At 46.8% G+C, this 7,684-nt stretch overlaps 1 pseudogene; it reads right to left on the bottom strand.

The window, feature by feature from the left end:
* Positions 1-2,544: 2,544 nt before the first annotated feature.
* On the bottom strand, positions 2,545-3,661 carry LOC118374291 (E3 ubiquitin/ISG15 ligase TRIM25-like; annotated as a pseudogene).
* Between the last annotated feature and the right edge of the window lie 4,023 nt (positions 3,662-7,684).

Genomic DNA, 7,684 nt, shown 5'->3' with positions numbered 1-7,684 from the left:
AATTTAGAGTGGTAGAAAGTGGCTTTAGCAGCAGAGACAGAGGAGGAAAATGTAGAGAGGAGGGAGTGAAAGGATGCCAGGTCTGCAGGGAGGCGAGTTTTCCTCCATTTCCGCTCGGCTGCCCGGAGCCCTGTTCTGTGAGCTCGCAATGAGTCGTCGAGCCACGGAGCGGGAGGGGAGGACCGAGCCGGCCTGGAGGATAGGGGACATAGAGAGTCAAAGGATGCAGAAAGGGAGGAGAGGAGGGTTGAGGAGGCAGAATCAGGAGATAGGTTGGAGAAGGTTTGAGCAGAGGGAAGAGATGATAGGATGGAAGAGGAGAGAGTAGCGGGGGAGAGAGAGCGAAGGTTGGGACGGCGCGATACCATCCGAGTGGGGGCAGTGTGGGAAGTGTTGGATGAGAGCGAGAGGGAAAAGGATACAAGGTAGTGGTCGGAGACTTGGAGGGGAGTTGCAATGAGGTTAGTGGAAGAACAGCATCTAGTAAAGATGAGGTCGAGGTGAGAGGGTGAGGTCAAAAGAGGAGAGGAGTGGAAAGAAGGAGGCAGAGAGGAATGAGTCAAAGGTAGACGTGGGGAGGTTAAAGTCGCCCAGAACTGTGAGAGGTGAGCCGTCCTCAGGAAAGGAGCTTATCAAGGCATCAAGCTCATTGATGAACTCTCCGAGGGAAACTGGAGGGCGATAAATGATAAGGATGTTAAGCTTGAAAGGGCTGGTAACTGTGACAGCATGGAATTCAAAGGAGGCGATAGACAGATGGGTAAGGGGAGAAAGAGAGAATGACCACTTGGGAGAGATGAGGATCCCGGTGCCACCACCCCGCTGACCAGAAGCTCTCGGGTGTGCGAGAACACGTGGGCGGACGAGGAGAGAGCAGTAGGAGTAGCAGTGTTATCTGTGGTGATACATGTTTCCGTCAGTGCCAGGAAGTCGAGGGACTGGAGGGAGGCATAGGCTGAGATGAACTCTGCCTTGTTGGCCGCAGATCGGCAGTTCCAGAGGCTACCGGAGACCTGGAACTCCACGTGGGTCGTGCGCGCTGGGACCACCAGATTAGGGTGGCCGCGGCCACGCGGTGTGGAGCGTTTGTATGGTCTGTGCAGAGAGGAGAGAACAGGGATAGACAGACACATAGTTGACAGTTGATAGTTTCATCTCTCCACTATCCCCTTTCTGGGTTACATCATCTCTGCTGGGAGTGTCCAGATGGATGCCAGGACGGTAAGAGAAGTGATGCATTGGCCTCAGCTTATGTCATGGGTGCAGCTGCAACGTTTCCTGGGGTTCACCAATTTCTATCGCCGCTTTATCTGGGGTTACAGCACCCTGGCATCCCTGTCAGCACTCACCTCACCCAAGGTTCCGTTCACGTGGTCCACAGCTGCTGACCGGATGTGCCGGGACCTCAAACATCGCTTCACCACAGCTCCCATCTCGGTTCATCCGGACCCATCTTGTCAGTTCGTGGTGGAGGCCGATGCTTCAGACGTCGGAGTGGGGGCTGTCCTGTCCCAGCATTCTGCCCTTGACCTCAGATACATTTCTGCACCTTCTTCTCCCATCGCGTCACCGCCATGGAAAGGAACTACGATGTGGGGAATCGGGAGCTTCTTGTGGTTTAGATGGCGTTGGAGGAATGGAGCCAATCCCCGGGGGGGGTTCTGACAACCGGATGTTCGTTCCCGACACCGTCCGCTCCGCTCTTCTGGACTCCTCCAGGTTGGCCTGCCAACTGGGCGCCCGTCAGACCCTGGCCTTTGTGCGACAGCGCTTTTGGTGGCCTACCATGGTCCCGGACGTGTCCTCATTCGTCGCCGCTTTCAACATCTCAATGGTCATTATCCCCTCTGCTGTTCGTCTTCTGTTGACCCATACCCTTCGTATACACCCCACCTTTCATGTGTCCCGTGTCTTCCATTTCTTGGCCCACCCCTCCACCCTGTGTTGTTGATGGCCATCCTGCATACACGGGTAGATGCCTCCTAAGGGTTCAACCACGGGGTAGCGGTTTCTAGTACCTGGTTGACTGTGAGGGGCCCGGAAGAGAGGCACTGGGTCCCTGCTACAGACATCCTGGACCCAGCCCTCATCACCGACTTCCACCGCTGGCACCCCGGTCAACCAGGTATGCGGGGGGGCGTACTGTCGCGCCCTGATCTGTTTCACCTGTATTTGTGCTTGTCTCCACCCCCTCCAGGTGTCGCCCTTCTTCCCCATTATCCCGTGTACTTATACCTGTGATTTCTGTTGCCTGTTTCTGTTGCCTGTGATTTCTGTTGCCAGTCTGTCTTGTTTGTCAAGCTTACCAGCATTTGTCCTGTCTGCTCCTGTTTTACCCCAGCCTCTCTTTTCTCGCCCTCCTGGTTTTTGACCTTTGCCTGAACTGACCCTGAACCCGCCTGCCTGACCACTCTGCCTGCCACAGACCCTAAGCCTGCCTGCCATCCAGTACCTTTGCTTCTGTTGCTATAATTAACATTATTACTTCTACACATTCTGCATCTGGGTCTTACTTTATCCTGATATAATCAGTCTATTCCCTCTCTATCTGTACTTGTAGCCCAGCCAGACTGTTCTCCATAGTGGATTGGAGAGTGGCCTCTCTCTCTCTCTCTCTCTCTCTGGTTGGCTGGAGGAGAGAAGTGAAATGGTGCATCACCTCTGGTCAATAATAATACTCACCTTGAGAAACTCCACAGCCTGTTGGAGCTCCTTCAGCACCTTCTCTCTCTCCTGGACTCTCTGCTGGAGTTTCTGCTGACTCATCCACAGCTGACTCTGTGGAGGAACACTCTTCATTGAGCTATCAAGTTTTGTGTCCAATAGTTCACTTGTCACCATAGCACACAGTTGATTGACTGATTATAGTTCTTACTGTACATGAGATGTATCACAGAGACTGAACGTTGGACTCAAAAGAGTGATAATGGAGTTTGACTTTAGAAGAAGCTGATCAATTTGGATAATTTATGATAATCATATTTCTTCTGCTGTGGGTCGATTTCATTTCAATAACTATATTTCTTGATCTCTCCTATTCAAACAGCCGTCCTACTGTTTAACAGAGTCACCAACCAGTTGTTCTGTTCTAACCTGTTTCTCTGTCCTCTATGCTGCAGCTGACATTGTATCATATGGCCATTATGTTCATCCATCACACACAATAGACATATACACTATTGATCCGTACGGCAGTTTGTCATGATGAGATCTGTAGCTGTATGGTGGCTTTGACCAGCTTGTGTTTCTTTAGTCCAGGAACATCATAGTGAGGCTGGAGGTGAGTCTCACAGTAAGACACCAGACATGCCAGACAGGACATGAAGGCTTTCTGCTTTCTGGTCCCAGTGCAGAAATCACACGCCACATCTCCAGGTCCAACATAGCACAGAGCAGGTGGAGCAGCCTGGAGTCCTGTCTTCTGCAGTGTCTCCAACACTTCAGCCAACATGTTATTTTTTCTCAGAGTAGGCCTTGGAGTGAAGGTCTGCTTGCACTGAGGACAACTGTAGATGCCCTGATCATCCTGATCCCAGTAGCCCTCAACACAGCTTCTACAGTAACTGTGTCCACAGGGAATAGCCACCGGCTCCTTCAGTAGTTCCGGACAGACAGAACAACAGAACTGGTCCTGGTCCAGCAGAACTCCCCGCAGAGACATTTGGACTGTTGTTGTTCACTCTCACACAGACAGATGACACAGAGACAGAGATCAGTTTTGTTTCCTCAGAAGAAAGGTTGTGGGAGGGGGAGAGAGAAAAATATAACTAGAGAGGGAGAAAGTGCGAGAGTGTGTTTGTATGTGTGTGTGTGTGCGTGCGTGTGCGTCAGCTTCTGTCTGTTCTCAAACATTAGAACAACACCAACATCTGCTTACGGAGTGCAATAACAACACTGTCTCAGTGCCCGCATTATAATCTGTATTATTGTTCTTTTTAGAGATCTAAATATCAGAGATATTTTTCTTTTTTAGAGATAATGTAATGTTCTTTTCTGGACTGGGTTTATAGGCAAAGGCGGAAAACATCTAATTATTCATTCTAAATGCACAGAGCAAAACAGCCCATAAAATGCAGATTGCATTAATCATTAATCACACAAACACACCCACACATACATGCGCGCACGTACGGACACATGCACACACACAAATGACTCCTCCTGGGGTAGAAAACAGAGGGAATTGGCCTGATTATTTCTCTCTGTCTTTTGTTCTCCTTCAGTTTCTAATCCTCCCACTCCTTTTATCTCTTTCATACTCCCACAGTCTCAATATCCCTCTCTCAGTATGTCTGCTCTCTCTCTCTCTCTCTCTCTCTCTCTCTCTCTCTCTCTCTCTCTATCACTCTGTATCTATCTCTCCTTCAATCTGACTCCCTCTCTCTTTAGCTCTTTGCAGTGCTCTCTCCTGGTGTTTGAAGAGACAGCATATGACAGAGAGCAGACCTAAACTATTAACTAGAGATTCAAACTGTCAGAGAAGCTCTTCTCCCCACAAGCAACAGGAAGGCCTACCATGACTGCCACACTGCCAAACTCAACAATTACATTCTCATTCAGCTCGGTCTGGATTTTCTGTTTAATCAGTAACCAAATTGCACCTGAAACTGTCAAGCAAATACCATCCCTCTCAGGCCTTTACAAGAGGGAGAGAGAGAGGGAGAGAGAGGGGGAGATAGAGGGATATGAAAAGGGAGAGAGGGGGGAGTGAGTGAGAAAGAAAGGGAGGGAGATAGAGGGATAGGAATAAGGAGAGAGGGGGAGTGAGAGAGAGATAGAGGGATAGGGAGAGAGGGGGGGAGTGAGGGAGAAAGAAAGGGAGGGAGATAGAGGGATATGAAAAGGGAGAGAGGGGGGGAGTGAGGGAGAAAGAAAGGGAGGGAGATAGAGGGATAGGAATAAGGAGAGAGGGGGAGTGAGAGAGAGATAGAGGGATAGGGAGAGAGGGGGAATGAGGGAGAGATAGAGGGATAGGAATAGGGAGAGAGAGGAGTAAGAAAGAGAGAGAGAGAGGGATCGGAATAGGGGGAGTGACGGAGAGAGAGAGATAGGAAGACGGAGACAATCCATCACAACTTTTATTATTTCTCAGCCTTTCTCCTCTCCCCCTCTCTTTCCCCCACTCTCTCCTCTTTTTCTCTGGGTGTGAACATGGGGAGAAGAGAGAGGTATTGATTGTCAAGGGGTTCCAAGGACTTTGTGTCTAATCCAACAAAATGGCCGCCTTAGATGAATCTGCCGCCAAACTCCTGTGGGTCAGCCGTGGCATCCAGTTCAAAGATTCTCTACAGAAGTTTTTTTTAAACATGTTCTTTTTTACTGTACTACAAAAACAGTAGTGTACTACTATACTGGAATGAAAGATTGTGTACTGCAGTTACTGTAACACATTACTGTATTTACATGCTGGAGAGATGGGCCATAGTCTACACACCGTAAAAAATCTGTACAGTATAGCAATTACCTGCACATATTGGAATCGCTACTCCTTAACTCTGTTTGAATTCCTTTCAAAAGGCACACGGTACAGCTGCTTTTTCCTTGTGGTTCTTCTGAACTATCCGGTCAATGGTGGAAGTGTTGATGCTGTCAATTCCTTGGAAGACTATCTGGTCTTCAACTATTTGGGTTTGAATTTCCCTCAAACGGATGGCATTATTGGCAATCACCATATTCAGCAGGGCAGTCTCCTGCTCAGCTGTGAGAAGTCTCCACCTACCTCCCATGGCCGCCTCTCAGTTGTCGTGTCTTTGGCTATGCCGGATTAAGTAATATGACATGCTATTCTATAAAATAATTTCTCCGTAATTAATATTACCTGATTGAGCTAATCATGCAAATGTAATTAACTAGAGAGTCAGGGCACCACAAAATAATATTTATAAAGCTGTTATCTTCCGAATAAACTCTTAAAGACCTAATAATATTTCACATCAATAGCAGTCAATATTAATCTTCACCTTAATTCAGTCTCATCTGAAAGCTGTAAATTCCTGGTTATCTGCACGAACCCTGGCTAACAAGTTGAATCAGCAATGCAAAATTGGGTTTAATTATTTATTTACTAAATACCTAACTAATCACACAGAATAACACATATACATAATTAAATCATAACTTGATTACAAATGACGTCATAAAGGAAAACGTCCTTAGCGAGTGAAACAGATATGACAGCTTGTTACACAAAAGAAAAGGGCTGGGTTTGAGTGAAAGAGTGGGAAGACTGAGGAACAAAGGGCGAAGCTGTGCTATCGTAAATACAGTATCTTATGCATTCTAAATTACCGGCCATTTGGAAAAGGAAAATGCAATAAATATTCACTCTGAGCTGCGCTTCGGTAGGTTGGTGGTAGATGGAAGTCCGTGTTGCCCAACCGAGTCCTTGGTCCTTTGAAGAATGTCTCTGCTGGTAAATTGGATATGCTGTAGTAACGTCGTTGTGTGGTAGACGGAATACTCTGTTTGTTCCTTCCGAACCTGCGTTTGCAGCTGCTGTTGCTCACTCAACGGCTGGGAGGTATCACGTCTGTAGTGAATAAGAGTTCAAAGTTCATACCATTCGCAACCATAGCTTTCGCTGATGTTGGCTTCGTTCTGTAGTTATTATCTGAACCATTATGACATCAGACCGTCGTCCTCACATCCTCGGAACAGTAGGTTATATTGCCGTCAAGGCTTTATATAGGAAGGGAGAGGAGGGCGTGTTTGAAAAGTTTTATAGCCCATGTCCCTTCACAGGGGCGGGCCACTGATTGAGCAGAGCCCTACCTAATGAAATCTCAAATCTCACATTTTAGAAGCTAAAATCACATTTCATCCCATCACAAATAATTTCATATTCAAACATTTAAATTGAACAACAATTCCATGTGAATTCGATAACTCTGATGTGTAGACTTTCCACTCCACTTTTCACTAGAATTTATGTAATCTTATCATTGATGAGAATGTCTCATTACAACCGAACTGACATCATATTCATTAAGTACCACCACATATGTTCAATTGGTCGGATTACCAGAATATAGTTCATTTCCCCCACCTTCTGATGTTCCCAGAATCTCTATGTTAACCAAAGGGTCTTGCAAATGTAACATCAGTAGGGTAGAGAGAGGAAAAAGGGGGAAAGATCTATTTATGACTGTCATAAACCTAACCCAGGCCAACGTCATGACACAGTTCTGCAAAAATGAAATTTGACCATTACTGACCTATGGTCATTCCATTACTGTTTTAAAAACTACACTGAGAAGAAAGTGGAGATCAGTCTATATGCACTACAACATTATATGTATCACAGTAACAAGGGAAATAACCTGTTTTCCCTTCTGAAAGTACGGACAATGGATGCAACCGTGTAACGGCTTAGACTGGGTTGCACTAGCTGTCCAGCTTCTCTCATAGTCCTCCCATGTATGAGCACATGATTAACTCGGGTGGCACGGATTTCTTCTGAGATTACTTGTCTTTGTTGTTGTTGTTGTTCTTGTCCTCTTTCTCTCTGATGTCTTGCAACTTCGGCATTGTTAGGATCCATTGTTCCAAAGCACACGGACATGCCTCTAGGCCCTATTTATTGATCCTACAATTCTGATTGGTGCGTTAACAATTTTGAGGCTTAGTGTTTGCATCAGGAGAATGTTGTGCTCTTTGAGGTTGTGATGATTTGAGTTAATTATAT

The sequence above is a fragment of the Oncorhynchus keta genome, chromosome 9 (genome assembly GCF_023373465.1).
Source record: "Oncorhynchus keta strain PuntledgeMale-10-30-2019 chromosome 9, Oket_V2, whole genome shotgun sequence".
Lineage (NCBI taxonomy): Eukaryota > Metazoa > Chordata > Actinopteri > Salmoniformes > Salmonidae > Oncorhynchus > Oncorhynchus keta.
This window is presented reverse-complemented; position numbering and strand designations above follow the sequence as displayed.